This window comes from Dermacentor albipictus, chromosome 6 (genome assembly GCF_038994185.2).
Source record: "Dermacentor albipictus isolate Rhodes 1998 colony chromosome 6, USDA_Dalb.pri_finalv2, whole genome shotgun sequence".
Classification (NCBI taxonomy): Eukaryota; Metazoa; Arthropoda; class Arachnida; order Ixodida; family Ixodidae; genus Dermacentor; species Dermacentor albipictus.
In genome coordinates, this window is record NC_091826.1 from 143,598,115 (window position 1) to 143,614,133 (window position 16,019).

At 46.9% G+C, this 16,019-nt stretch overlaps 1 protein-coding gene across 1 annotated transcript in view; it reads left to right on the forward strand.

Moving 5' to 3' along the window:
- LOC135920155 (uncharacterized) overlaps positions 1-16,019 on the forward strand; it is a 173,385-nt gene that overhangs the window by 33,477 nt on the left and 123,889 nt on the right. The gene's annotated exons all lie outside the window — the stretch shown is intronic.

Below are 16,019 nucleotides of genomic sequence, written 5' to 3' on the forward strand. Positions count from 1 at the left end.
ACGAAGTCTGGAAGCCAAAACTACGCCGGCGAAAGACGACTTCACGACGCGACGTTCCAACTTCAGCTCAACACGACGCAGCCGTGATCCAACGCCAAGACCTAACTGCAATGCCAGACAAAGAACAACCGACCTCGACGTGCTTCTGGATGGCCACGCAGTCACTGCCTTAGTCGACACAGGGGCCGATTACTCCGTAATGAGTGGACACATCGCCGCCCAGTTGAAGAAAGTTAAGACCGCATGGGAAGGCCCTCACATTCGCACCGCTGGAGGACACCTCATCACGCCGACTGGGATCTGCACGGCAAGAATAACTATTCATGACCGGACTTACCCTGCCACCTTCGTTATCCTCCAACAATGCTCACGAGACGTCATTCTCGGTATGGACTTCCTGGACCAACACGGCGCAATCATCAACCTGAAGTCGAAGTCAGTAACGCTGTCGGAAGATAAAGCCATGCCGCCGGAGAGCCCTCGTAGTCACCACGCCTTGAGTGTGCTCGGAGATCAAGTGAGCATCCCGCCTCGCTGCAGCATTGTTATTTCGGTCAGCACCGAAACACCCGCTGACGTAGAAGGCGTCATCGAAGGCGACCAACGTCTACTGCTAGACCGTGAAATTTGCGTCGCAAGAGGGATCGCTCGACTGCATGGAGGGAAAACTGAAGTGTTGCTGACAAACTTCAGCCACGAGTTCAAGCACATCAACAAGGGCACGACGATCGCGTACATCGAGGAAATTCTGGAAACAAGTGATGCATTTGTCCTCTCGGATTCCGCCGCATCTACCCGACGACCTTGGTTCCCGAACCAGACTACGACATTAATCCAAATCTCCCTATGATTAAGCAACAGCAGCTCAGAAGTCTGCTCCGACGATACAAAGGCCGCTTTTCGACGTCATGGAGGATTCGACAAACACCAGTCGCCAAGCATCGCATAATCACCGAGGAATGCGCTCGACCACTCCGTCAGAGCCCTTACCGAGTTTCGGCGCGAGAACGTGAAGCTATAAGAGAACAAGTCGACGAAATGCTGCGCGACGACATCATCCAGCCGTCGAAAAGCCCGTGGGCATCCCCTGTTGTTCTGGTAAAGAAAAAGGACGGAACCCTACGTTTCTGCGTCGATTATCGTCGTCTGAACAAGATCACGAAGAAGGACGTATACCCCCTCCCACGGATAGACGACGCATTGGATCGGCTCTGCAACGCTAAATACTTCTCGTCCATGGACCTCAAGTCTGGCTATTGGCAAAGAGAAGTCGACGAAAGAGATCGCGAAAAGACCGCCTTCATCACCCCAGACGGCCTCTACGAGTTCAAGGTTATGCCATTCGGACTGTGCTCGGCGCCTGCAACGTTCCAGCGCGTGATGGACACGGTTTTAGCAGGATTGAAGTGGCAGACCTGTCTCGTATAGTTGGATGACGTCGTCGTCTTCGCCGGAAATTTCGACGTTCACCTTAGGCGGCTGGCAACAGTACTAGAGGCCATCAGGTCATCAGGACTTACTATGAAGCCGGAAAAGTGCCGCTTCGCTTACGAGGAGCTTCTATTTTTAGGCCACGTCATCAGCAAATCTGGAGTCGGCCCCGACCCGCAGAAGACAGCTGCCATAGCAAAGTTCCCACAGCCCATCGACAAGAAGGCAGTGCGTAGATTTCTTGGCATGTGTGCCTGCTACAGGCGATTTGTCAAGAACTTTTCACGCATCGCTGAGCCGCTGACGCAGCTAACTAAATGTGACGTCGAGTTCAAGTGGGAAACGCCGCAGGCCGAGGCATTTCAAGAACTCAAACGACGCATGCAGTCGCCGCCCGTACTTGCGCACTTCGACGAGCACGCCGATACCGAAATCCACACTGACGCCAGTAGCCTAGGCCTCGGCGCCGTCCTGGTCCAGAGAAAAGATGGACATGAACACGTGATAGCTTACGCTAGCCGGTCGTTGTCAAAAGCGGAAGGCAATTATTCTACAACCGAAAAGGAATGCCTTGCCATCGTTTGGGCTACAGCGAAATTTCGCCCTTACCTATATGGCAGGCCATTCAAAGTCGTCAGTGACCATCACGCCTTATGTTGGCTAGCGAATTTAAAGGATCCCTCAGGACGGCTGGCACGGTGGAGCCTCAGACTACAAGAATACGACATCACTGTAACATACAAGTCCGGACGAAAACACTCAGACGCCGCTTGCCTATCACGCGCCCCCATTGACCCGCCGCCGCAAGATGACGAGGATGACGACGCCTTCCTTGGAATAATAAGCGCGGAAGACTTCGCCGAACAACAACGAGCGGACCCGGAACTTAAAGGCCTCATCGATTATGTGGAAGGGCACACCGACGTTGTCCCCAGGGCATTTAAGCGCGGATTATCTTCCTTCATGCTTCAAGACAGTCTACTCGTGAAGAACTTCTCACCAGTCCGCGCCAATTACCTTCTTGTTGTCCCGTCAGGACTTCGTCCAGAAGTATTGCACGCCCTGCATGACGATCCGACCGCTGGACACCTCGGATTTTCCCGGACACTATCGAGGATACAAGAAAAGTATCATTGGCCGCGCCTGACCGCCGACGTCACCCGTTATGTCAGAACATGCCGAGACTGTCAGCGACGCAAGACACCGCCGACAAGGCCAGCCGGATTACTACAGCCAATCGAGCCTCCTTGCCGACCATTCCAGCAGATCGGGATGGACTTGCTGGGGCCCTTTCCGACGTCAATAACCGGAAATAAGTGGATCGTCGTGGCGACGGACTACCTCACCCGCTTCGCTGAAACAAAAGCACTGCCGAAAGGTAGCGCAGCCGAAGTGGCGAAATTTGTCGAAAACATCCTGCTGCGACATGGCGCCCCAGAAGTCCCCATCACCGACCGCGGAACGGCCTTTACAGCGGAGCTCACCCAAGCCATTCTGAAATACATTCAGACAAAGCACAGGAGGACAACGGCTTACCACCCGCCGACGAATGGTCTTACGGAGCGGCTCAATAAGACCCTCGCCGACATGCTAGCGATGTACGTCGACGTCGAACACAAGACCTGGGATGCCGTCCTGCCGTACGTACCATTCGCTTATAACACGGCGGTACAAGAAACAACACAGATCACGCCGTTCAAGCTGGTCTACGGCAGGAATCCGACGACGACGCTCGACGCCATGCTGCCTCACGTCACTGACGAGGAGAACCTTGACGTCCGTACCTACCTCCAGCGCGCCGAAGAAGCCTGACAGCTCGCCCGCCTACGGATCAAGACCCAGCAGCGTACCGACAGCCGACACTACAGCCTCCGACGACGCTTCGTCGAGTACCAGCCCGGCGACCGTGTTTGGGTATGGACCCCGATACGCCGGCGAGGACTCAGTGAGAAGCTGCTGCGACGCTATTTCGGACCCTACAAGGCATCATTCAATCATGTTTAACCAACGCACATAACAAGTCATGCGTGCATCAGCTGCAAAGCAGTTTTCATTGTCAGGTCAGCCGCCTCAATGGGGCAAGTTACCCTCACTATGTGATCGTATCTGTTGCCGAAAAAATGCTCAAACAGCTCAAGCAACCTAGCGCTGTAAACCAGGGTCGAGCAGGCCCTTCTGAAACCAGGTTTGCCATTATTCCATATGTTCACGGCATATCGCACAGTCTCAAAAAAGTCGGTACACGATCTGGTGTTCGTGTTATATTTTCCGCTCCAAAACGTCTTGGTTTGATGTGTGCCAAAGTGAACGCAGGAAATCGGGTAAACCAACAGGTTTGCGCAAAAAAAACATGGGCAGAAACATGTCAGATGTGTACAGAAAGTAGTTTATTCGGTCCCCTTGTCGTGCGGTTCATCATATGTAGGCCAAACGGGCAGATGTCTGAATGACAGATTACATTAGCATAGATATAAGATGGAAAATCAGCTCTCCGGTCATATAAGTGCGCATTGTAAGGCTCACAAGTGCATCCCAGATTTCGATAGAACCAGTGTTGTGTACAGAGCTGACCATCAACTCACAAGGGAGATATTGGAAGCGCTTGAGATAAAAAAGCGCGGACTTGAATGCATCAGTGCAGCCTCAGTTTCGCTTTCGACAAAGGAACTGGCATATCTTGAGAGTGACTCTTAAAATGTCATTCTGTATTCTCGCTCCCTTGTGCGATGCAGATGACTGCCCTGTTTATTTCTTGTTGTTTTGATCCTTGACAGCAGCTATATATTACTATGTCAAGAAATAAAACACTCAGTTGTTAGTGCGCCTACGTGCTGTCTCGTGTTCCCCTTCTTCGTGTGTTGTTTTATTCGGCGCCGTCTTTGTAATCATGCTTAACCAACTAGCCCACCAACACATGCTCAGTTACTTCATCTCTAGTTCAGTGGGCCCTTTTCCTTGTTTCACTCGCGACTCTTCGTTCGTCGCTGCTCTCATTGTTGCCGCTTCTTGCCGAGGACGGATGCTGGGCTTCTGTATCAGACACAAGGTTCTCCCAAAGGACGTCGCAGCGATGTTTAGCTTCAGTCTACCATCGCCTGGACATGTGAATCGAGTGTGTAAGATTCTTCGCTCCGAGTGGCAAAGACAAGCATGGTTACACAGGGAGCACCTTCGGGCAACTCTTCTGCTTGCTGCCAATCCGCACAGTGGTCGACGACTGTGGTGGGAAAGGAACCGGATCATCAAGGCCTCTACTGAGTACATGTGACAGCTGATGATTCCGAGACTTCGAGCACAGGTACCGAAGAAACCACCAGCTGCAGAAAGTCCTGTGATCACCCTCGGAGACGTTGCCGTCCCAGATTCAGTACGCCGCGTGCTTGCCTACGGGCGGAAGTTCGCCGTACAACCGGAGAAGGTTCCTGCGGAGCTACATGGAATGGTCAAGCAGGTTTCCAGGCGAGCCTCAACGGAAGAACAGCAAAGGTGCACTTCGGAGGGCGTGATTGTGCTCACACGTTGTAAGTTATCTGTTCGAAAGATTCCTGTAGCTAGAACAGTTAGTTTTTGAAAGGACAATCCCTGTCTCTTTTAACCTCCGATAAGGAAGGTGGCTTTGTTGTAATGCTGAAACGCTTGTTTGAATCAAAGGCCTCAGAAGCTCTCTCGGGGGTTTTTAAGAAGTGCGAAAAATTGTCTCTTGCAAAAGTAAAAAGCAACGCCAAAAAGCTGTGCAAGAACCTGAATTTAACGAAACTTGTGGCTGCAATAGACTCGGAGAAAAAGTTGAGCCTTGATGTATTCTTCACGGCAAAAACTCATAAATATAAGTGCCCCTTCCGCGTCATAGTCTCAGAAAATGGGTCATGGCAAAAACAGGTCTCCTTGTTTCTCCACCAAAATTTGAATAGACTACCCATCGACGACCCGTTTCGCGTGAAGAATTCGGAAAGCGTCGCAAAATACATGGCACAGAATGAGAACAAACTGCTATCCGCCTTCTCTTTTGACATAAAAGACTTGTATTACTCGATACCACAAAATGATTTGATGGAAAGCGTCAATGACTGCATCGATAAATTTGGAGCAATTGCTTTCCAGAATGCCTCTGGCACAGCAGTAGGTTCCTTTTTGGAACTGCTGTCCGTGTACCTGAAGTCCACGCACATAAAATGGAACGACGACGTCTTTCTACAGAAAGAGGGTGTCTGTATGGGTTCGTGCATAGCCCCTGTTTTAAGCGACATCTTTTTAGCTTCAAAAGACAACCTGTGAAAGCAGTGCATATTGGGGACAAATGTTATGCAGATCTTTAGATTTGTCGATGAATTTTAGTGATCTTAGGTTGTGACAGTCCAGAATTGGAGAACCAGTCAGCATTAGTATTGACAGAGTTTAAAACAGCCTTGCATCCTCTAACCCTGACCCATGAGCTTCCGGCTGATAACTGTTTAAGATTTTTAGATTTAGAGTTAACTTTTTCATCGTGTCATGTGTGCTGGCAGTTCAAGCCAAGGGCTAGCAAACCTCTCCTCTCCTACCATTCAGCTCATTCAAAAGTAATAAAACGAGGCATCATTCAATCATGTTTAACCAACGCACTTAACAAGTCATGCGTGCATCAGCTGCAAAGCAGTTTTCATTGTCAGGTCAGCCGCCTCAATGGGGCAAGTTATCCTCACCATGTGATCGTATCTGTTGCCGAAAAAATGCTCAAACAGCTCAAGCAACCTAGCGCTGTAAACCAGGGTTGAGCAGGCCCTTCTGAAACCAGGTTTGCCATTATTCCATATGTTCACGGCATATCGCACAATCTCAAAGAAGTAGGTACACGATCTGGTGTTCGTGTTTCATTTTCAGCTCCAAAACGTCTTGGTTTGATGTGTGCCAAAGTGAACGCAGAAAATCGGGAAAACAAACAGGTGTGCGCAAAAAAACATGGGCAGAAACATGTCAGATGTGTACAGAAAGTAGTTTATTCGATCCCCTTGTCGTGCGGCTCATCATATGTAGGCCAAACGGCCAGATGTCTGAATGACAGATTACATGAGCATAGATATAAGATGGAAAATCAGCTCTCCGGTCATATAAGTGCGCATTGTAAGGCTCACAAGTGCATCCTAGATTTTGATAGAGCCAGTGTTCTGTACAGAGCTGACCATCAACTCACAAGGGAGATATTGGAAGCGCTTGAGATAAAAAAGCGCGGACTTGAATGCATCAGTGAAGCCTCAGTTTCGCTTTCGACAAAGGAACTGGCATATCTTGAGAGTGATTCTTAAAATGTTATTCTGTATTCTCGCTCCCTTGTGCGATGCAGATGACTGCCCTGTTTATGTCTTGTTGTTTTGATCCTTGACAGCAGCTATACATTACTATGTCAAGAAATAAAACACTCAGTTGTTAGTGCGCCTACGTGCTGTCTCGTGTTCCCCTTCTTCGTGTGTTGTTTTATTCGGCGCCGTCTTTGTAATCATGCTAATATGAGGACTCACAATACCAAAAAAGATATCATGTTCGCGAGGTGTCCCTGTCAGCACAGTGCCAGTTGCTTTATTAGAAGAATTATCATTTCTTACGCATCGGCGCGATAGTTTGCTTAGGGGATCTCTCTAGTATATTCTACCAAATAAATTTATACTAGCGCTGCGTCTCATCATTTCTGCCTGTTCACCTCTGTGTTTTTTGTGCTGTACAGGGACGTATGCCTTATCACTAGGCATGTCAATACATACCTCGGGGTGGAACGACTGCCCAACAGTGCTGCTAACAAGTTAAGAGCTTTGTAGTATACAGCTGCTTTGCATAATGCGCTTCCAAAAAAAACCCCGCAGGGTTGTCTGCGGCAGCAGGTGTTTGGTGTGTTGCGACTCCACGTACCCGAGCACACGAGGGTTGGAACTTCCCGCGTGTAGCCGTGCGCGGCTTAGCCGTGTCCAGTGAAAGGGGGATCCTGAGGGTTGAGCCGATGCCGGGTGTTCGGACCGTTAAGGCCCCCCGGTGGATGCGACAGACCTGTTTGGCCTCTGCTTCGCCTAGACGGCACCCCCGGACTGATCCACCCTGGGGAAATCGGCAGTCGCCTCTTCCTCTGTCTCTCTCCTCAAACCTTCGTCTTTATATCTCACTTTTTGATCTTTCCTGTCTTCTTCTCTCTTCCATTTACTTCCTTTCTCCACGGCGGCAAGGGTTAGCCTTGTGTGGCTATCCTACCTTGGGTACACCATATTTGGTTATAGTGACGGCGTACGGCTGGCGTCGTGCAGGCTTGAAAACAAGCTCTTACACGTTCCCTCGTTGGGCTCCGTGGTGGGCGGTCGGCGCTGTTACCGAACATACACATTTCCCTATGGCAGCGCAAGCCTCTGTTGTCTATGATCGGCGTCTGAAAAGATGCCGCACCGAAGTACCATTCCAATTTTCCTTTCGAAGCAACGCTCCATCTTTCCCCAAGTACTATGTAGTCCACAGCGAAACCAACATGCGAGTAAGAAAGCTATCTCCATTCCTTGCAGCCAAATGCCTGAAAGATAAAATCGGACCGACATACAAAGCCTCCAAAATGTCTAGCGGGGACCGCCTCCTACAACTGAATGATAAAGATCAAGCAGAGAAGCTCTCTGAACTTACCAGTATTGGCGACGCGACAGTGCCAGTTTCAGCCCACAGGACACTTAATACAAGCAGGGAAGTAATAACTGAAGAAGACATTATTGGTTTAGGCGATGAAGAACTGCTGGAAAATTTCCAGGAACAAATTGTTACCAAAGTACAAAGAAGAGTAAACCGCAGAAACGACCAAGAAATCCCCACCAAACATGTTATATTCACCTTCGGAACAAGTGTAATGCCTACTTCACTCGACGCAGGTTATGCTAAAGTCAATGGGAGACCATATACAAGGTCGACTCAAATAGGTCGCGAAGCTTCGGGCGAAAAGCGGTTCAGTACAGATTGTCACCCACATCAGCATGGGGGGTTATGGGAGCAGCGATTGAAGCGCGACTATATTTGGAGGGAACAAACATTGGAAAAGAAAAACGCGTTTTTAATTCAAACGAGACACAGTTAGATTCATTCAACAAAAATAAAATTCCTAGACAATTTTATACATTCTTGACGAATTAAGAAAATACAAGTTTAAATATAATATTATTAATAAATGCATTTCCTTTAAGCGCCCATTGCTACAGGGGGCGTTGACGCCACTATCACTCGCTATGCAATGCACGTCTTGAAATGGGCAGAAAGGCGCACTCGTATCACCTGTTGAAAAACGCCCCCCTCACAGTTTGTGCTTTCTTGCTTGTCAAAGTTTGTCTGAATTTGCTGACGCGGGTACCTTCATTGATTCTTAATCTGTTCAGTCAAAAGTTGTGAGTTACGACCGCCAAATAATTGTGTATTAGTTTTTGTGCGACCGCGCTGGCCGACGGGATTGGCATCTAACAATAGGATCAGCACTCTACACCTAAAGCTTTCGTCGGCCTCCAAAGAAAGTGTGTTCTGTGCAGGGATGCGATTTCGACAACAGTACGGCTGGCCTTTTCCTGCATCGTTTTCCACGCTGAAAGCTAGAAACGCCCATCAAGTTGAATGGCAGGGCGTTTGAATATATAGCTCCAAAGGAAGAACAACACCACTTATTTCGCGCCTTCGAAAAACAAAATGACGTCACTTCTGCTTTTAACGAACATGGCGTCACATTACTTTTTCTTCCACCGGAAGTGGTCCCACCACATACAGATGACGCTAAGCCCCATAGACCGCCGATGGACCGCCATGTTTTGAACGTATAGGCTCCTATGGAAGCTTCGCTACCAGGTACATTTACCTTGCTATATATCCCGAACCCCAGACGATGTTTCAAGTGCCAAAGGCTTGGACATGCTTCACATGCATGCCGACGACAAACACCTTGTGCTAAATGCAGCTCCAATGATCACCAACCTGAGAATTGCACCTCTTCACCACATTGTGCTAACTGCAAAGGAGACCATCCCGCCTACTCGCGGTCTTGCCCTTGCTGGAAAAAAGAAAAAGAAGCAATTGCACTAACTGTTAAAGAAAAAATCTTGTTCTTTGAAGTCAGAAAGCGACTGTCATACCTTTCGCGACGTAGTTATGCCGATGTGACGAAAGTGGGGGCATCGTCACAGAGGCCTCAGGAGTCCTGCGAGCCCACGCACAGTGGTCCCGTAGTGACGCCTCCCGTCCCCGTGGTGGAAGCAGCCATTGCTGCTCCATCATCTTCGAAGGCCCTGCAGACACCTGTACCGCAGGGTCCTAAGATCAAACGCACTGCAAGGCCCGATACGCGTGTTGCGGGGCCGAACTCTCGGTCCTCCAGCGCTTCAGAGAGAGCGATGAGAGAGAGCGAGAAGGGACAAAGTCCCAATAACCACCTTAACTAAGAGAGCGATAACCTAAAGGTTATCGCTCTCTTGTATTAGCTTTCTTTAGGTCTATGTCACCTAAAATCTTTCTTATGTCATATTCACTCGTTAATGCCATTTTTTTACTTTTCAGTTTCATAATGGCTTTTAAGATCCATTTGAATTGTAAAGGTCTCTTACGTAACTTAGGTGACATCACAGACCTGTTATATAACTTCTCTCCCGTGGCATTATACTTACAGGAAACAAGCCTAGGCAAAAAACACAAAAATATTTTAAAAGGTTTCACTGTTGTACGGCGAGACCGTACACAGACGAACCGGCTATCAGGTGCTGTAGCCATTGTTCTGCAGGGTGGTATTGCATCCAGAGAAGTTCTTATTATCAGTCACATAGAAGCTGTTGCTGTCACCGTTTTAGCTCATAAAACCATCACCATTTGTTCAGTATACATTCGGCCGCGTTCACATTTTACCGTAAAAGACCTAGAAATAATTTTAAACCAGCTACCTGAACAATTTTTAATAGGCGGTGATTTTAACGCACATAAGACGTTGTGGGGTGATAAAACAACTGACACCAGGGGTCGAACACTTGAAGATTTTATCCTAACAAACGACATATGCCTTTTAAAACACCGGTGCGGCAACTTACTACTGCCCAAGCACAGGAGCTGTGAGTTGCCTAGGTCTGTCACTGTGCTCCCAATCTCTTTTTGGCGATCTTCAGTGGAGTGTTATCGAGAACCCCTATGGTAGTGACCACATGCCTGCTATCATTAAAAGAACATCTCCTTTTCCTACTATCCCAGTGAGGCCACCCCGTTGGAAACTCCATGTAGCAGACTGGCCTCTCTTTACTGAAAGAGCCACTCTGGATAACACATCAGATCAGTTAATCATAGATGAAATGAATGACAAGATCACCACCGCCTGTATACTTGCTGCAGCAGCAGAAACAATCCCACGATCGTCTGGCTTCCTAAAAAAAAATCTAAAACCCTGGTGGACGGAGGAATGTACGCAAACAAAAACCCACAAAAGAAAGCGTGGGGTATCTTTCGACGATACCTAACGCAAGATAATCTACTTTCTTTCAAAAAAGCAAAAGCGAAAGCCAGGTGCACACGCAGACAAGCAGAAAGACAGTCCTGGAAAAATTATGTCTCGTCTATAAATAGCTCAATAAAATCCAAACGAATGTGGGATCAGCTTCGCAAGTTTAGAGGCAATTACGCTTCTTACACCATCCCCATACTGTCACCTCCAGGAACACAAACAAATATAGAATAACAAGCAGACATATTAGGGCAACATTACCGTGATATATCAAGCTCGGAAAACTACTCTGCTGCATTTCTAAAACATAAGCAATTAGCAGAAAAACTGAAGCTTCCGACCACAGGAAGTCCAGAAATACTGTATAATGCCGCTTTAACACTTCGAGAAGTCAACAAAGTAATTACTAGTGGCAAAAAAACAGCACCCGATCCGGACAGGTTACACTACGCAATGCTAGCTCACCTATCCCCTAAAGTGGTTGAGACGTTGCTTCATTTCTTCAACATAATCTGGGAAACGGGAAAGATGCCCAAAGAGTGGAAGAAAGCCATCATAATCCCTTTCTTGAAAGCTGGAAAACCTCCCACAACAGCAACCAGTTATAGACCTATAACACTCACAAGTTGTCTTGCAAAGTCCTATGAAGCCATCATCAACATCAGATTGATATACGCCCTTGAAACGGAGAACTGCTAGATAACCATCAGTGTGGATACAAGAAAGGTTGCTCCACAATAGACCACCTAGTCCGGCTAGAAGACGAGATACGTGCGGCCTTTCTACACAAGCAATATGGCCTCACAGTTTTCTTTGATATTGAAAAGGCGTACGACACAACATGGAGGTTTGGTATCTTGGGGGACTTGGCAGATTTGGGAATCAGAGGTACAATGCTGAAATGTCTAGCCGATTTCATGTCGGACCGAACATTCCGGGTGCGTTTAGGAGCGGCACTGTCACGTGTATTCATTCAGGAAAATGGTGTGCCACAGGGATGTGTACTAAGCACAACACTCTTTAATGTAAAAATGAATTCTGTTAACAAAGTCATTCCCCCCTTTGTTATGCACTCCATATACGTCGATGATCTGCAAATAGCGTGCTGTGCCTCAAACTTACGAACATGTGAAAGGCAGCTGCATATAACAATTAATAAACTAATGGATTGGGCTGAGAGAAATGGCTTCCGCTTCTCTACTCAAAAAACTGTTATCTCGCAAAAACAAGGATTGTACTTAGAGCCCGTTCTAAAATCGGACGATGTCGCACTGCCGGTAAAACAAGAATATAAATTCTTGGGAGCTAACTTTGATAAAAAAAAACTGAACTTCCTAGCCTACATTAAAACACTAAAGATTAAGGCAAATAAAGCATTGAATATCCTCGAAGTCTTATCTAATTAGCACTGGGGTTCCGATCGAACCTGTCTTTTCCGTATTTACCAGTCTCTTGTGCGTAGGCTTTTAGACTACGGCTCCGTGGCTTACGGCTCAGCCAGGCAGTCCTACATCCAACGACTTGATCCAGTACATAACCTTGGATTGCGACTGGCAAGTGGTGCCTACAGAACTTCAACTATTCAAAGTTTATATGTTGAGTGTAATGAACCTATATTACAGCAGCGCAGAGCATTACTCACATTCTTTTACGTACTCAGAATTCAGTCATCACCGCAACACATATGCTACAACATCGTCACACATTGCAACTCATGCTTACACTACCCAAAAAAAAACCGAACATGATTAGGCCACTTGTCCTGCGGTATGAGCAACACTATCGGGATTATGACATTCCCCACGAAGTCCTTCAGGTTGCCAAAAAACCACACCGGTTGTCTCCGTGGTACGATTTCACACAGTTGTGCTACTGGACATTAACACATTTAAAGAAAAGAGACACTCCACAGGAACACATCATACAAGAATTTCGTGCTCTTCAGGACATATATCAAACTGACATGGAATTCTACACGGATGGCTCCAAGATGAAAGAACACGTGGGTGTAGGCACTGTAACAGAAAATTGGGCAAGAAGTATTCGCCTACCAAAACATGCCTTTGTTTTCGCTGCTGAAGTTTATGCTGTATGGGTTGTAGTTAAAAAATTATCACTGGCAAGCACAAAAACACAGTCATATACACTGATTCCTTAAGTACACTGAAGGCTCTAAATCTGAAATCTGAGTGTGAACCCTTGTTAGGGGACATACTAAACATGGCCGCGCTTAACAAATACGGCAGATCAATCCGCCTCTGTTGGGTACCAAGTGATGTTGGGATACCGGGTAACGAAGCAGCCGATAGATGTGCATCGATGGCAGCATACAAATAATAAACTCAGTGGACTTGGTGGCACCGACCAGACGACCATGCTTATTCCTGCTCTTTTCGTTGTGCAGATTGCGCTGTGGCCAAGCGGCCTCACCACCGGGCAGGCCACACATATGCACGCAAATGGAACAATGCCAGTGGCTTCGGATGACAGAGCACGGGACAACAAATCTGCGTAGACTCCGATCACGATCGACGCCCTTCAACTACGCAGCGACCACGTCACGGATGCGGTCACAACAACCTTATCAGGCACTCGGCAGCATATAAACCCGACCCATGACCCCATCCGCTTCAGTGGACTTGGTGGCACCGACCAGACGACCATGCTTATTCCTGCTCTTTTCGTTGTGGAGATTGCGCTGTGGCCAAGCGGCCTCACCACCGGGCAGGCCACACATATGCACGCAAATGGAACAATGCCAGTGGCTTCGGATGACAGAGCACGGGACAACAAATCTGCGCAGACTCCGATCACGATCGACGCCCTTCAACTACGCAGCGACCACGTCACGGATGCGGTCACAACAACCTTATCAGGCACTCGGCAGCATATAAACCCGACCCATGACCCCATCCGCTTCAGTGGACTTGGTGGCACCGACCAGACGACCATGCTTATTCCTGCTCTTTTCGTTGTGCAGGTCAGTAACTATTCTGTACCCTCTTTACGGGACAATGATGTAACGCTGACGGTGCTTCCAAGTCCACACTTCCTTGCTGTACTGATTGTTGAGTGCTATGATGTATTTAAGCTATTGCTACTAACATCGGGCGATGTCGAGCTTAACCCCGGTCCGACGTCAGACTCAGAATCGGATACTCGTCCTAATAACGACCTTCTGAAACAAATTCTGAAAGAACAATCTAAAACCAACAAAACGTTAAAAGAACTAGTAACTAACTTGAAAAAGGTTGAGCGAACAGTTGATAACATGGAAACTAGGCTTGCTACGATTGAAAACGACATGGAACGACTGAAGTATTGCGAAGAGAAGTTGGCCGAATGTGAAAATAATTATGACACCACGAAAAATCAAATCCAAGATCTGGCATTGAAATTAGACGATTTAGAAAATAGAAGTCGACGGAACAACTTGATTATTTACGGCGTAACGGAAAAACCTAACGAAGATATAGCTTCACTCGAAAAGATAGTGAGAGAAAACATTTTAAAAGAAACGCTAGGCGTTGAAGTGAAAACCCTTGAAAGGACTCACAGGATAGGTACCCGCACAAGTAACCGAGACCGCCCGATCATCCTTAGATTGTTTGATTACGCCGAAAAAACCAAAATCTTATCTTGCTGCTACAAACTGAAAGGCACACCATTAGCCATTTCCGAAGATTTTTCTAAGAGAGTAAGGGAAATGCGCACGCACTTGTGGCATTCAGCGGTAAATGAAAGGGCAAACGGAGCAAAAGTTAGGCTAACATTCGACAAACTGAGAATCGATGAAAAAGTGTACACTTGGGACCCAGTGAGGAATATCAGGACTGAATTACCGCAGAAAGCAAGTGTTTCAAAACAGTCCCTTCCCACTTCGACTTCGCTGAAATCCTCTAAAAACAAGAAAGTTTCCAAATGACAGCCCAGTACCAAAACTCTACGAATCGTTTCCCTAAATGCCCGAAGTGTGGTAAATAAATTTGATCAATTAGAAAACCTAATCCTGTCTCATCAACCTCACATTTTAGTAATAACAGAAACGTGGCTTAACCCTGGTGTACGTGATTCTGAAGTTATTCCTCCTTCGTACAAACTCTTCCGTAAGGACAGAGGATCAAGAGGCGGCGGTGTCGCGATAGCAATTAAAAATAATATAAAGTCCTTAGAACTTGATGGTATTCCGGACCATGAAAGTTTATGGTGCAAAATAACATATTGTAACAAAAACATAACTATAGGGGGCGTTTATCGGCCCCCAAATGCAGCTCCGGACTTCATCGATCAGATTCATGATTACCTCTCAAAACATGCTAATTCTAAATCAAAACTTATTATTGCCGGGGATTTTAACCTTCCCGGAATAGACTGGAACAACCGCTCGCATGACGGCCGTGATGTCTCAAGTTCAGAATCACTACTAGACTTGGCATTTACATTTTCACTGAGCCAAATGGTAACTGATAAGACCCGTATCACTTCAACATCATCATCTTTACTTGACCTAGTTCTTATAAGTGATACATTAGAAGGATCTTCCGTGTCCATCGAGAATGGCATTTCAGACCACAAAGCGCTCATTCTAACCTGTCCCATTTCAACGACGCGAAAACACAAAAAACCACAACCTATATACTTTAAGGATTACACACGCGCAAATGATCCTGATGTACTAGGTTTCCTAGAATTACAGTTTCATTCATTCAATGAACTAACAAATGTACAAGAACTCTGGACACGTTTTAAAAATATTGTTAATTATTCCGAAAACACCTTCATTCCTAATAAAAAGAAACGCGTTAACCGAGAATACCCGTGGATAACACGTGAAATCATCCAACTAAAAAGGAAAATAAAACGACGGCGGAAAAAGGGAATCACGTGCACGTTAGACGATCTTATCGGTAAATTCAAACAAAAAATATCGGAAGCAAAAGCCCGTTTCTTCAACACTACATTACCTTCGTTTATGGCGCATAACCCTCACAAATTCTGGCGATATTTGTCAGATGAACGAGAAAAAATAACGCAAATCAAAATCTCGGATCATGTTATTCAGGACCCTGAACACATTGCTAAAGAGATGAATAACTACTTTCAGACAGTTTTTACGAAACATGCTACAAATGCA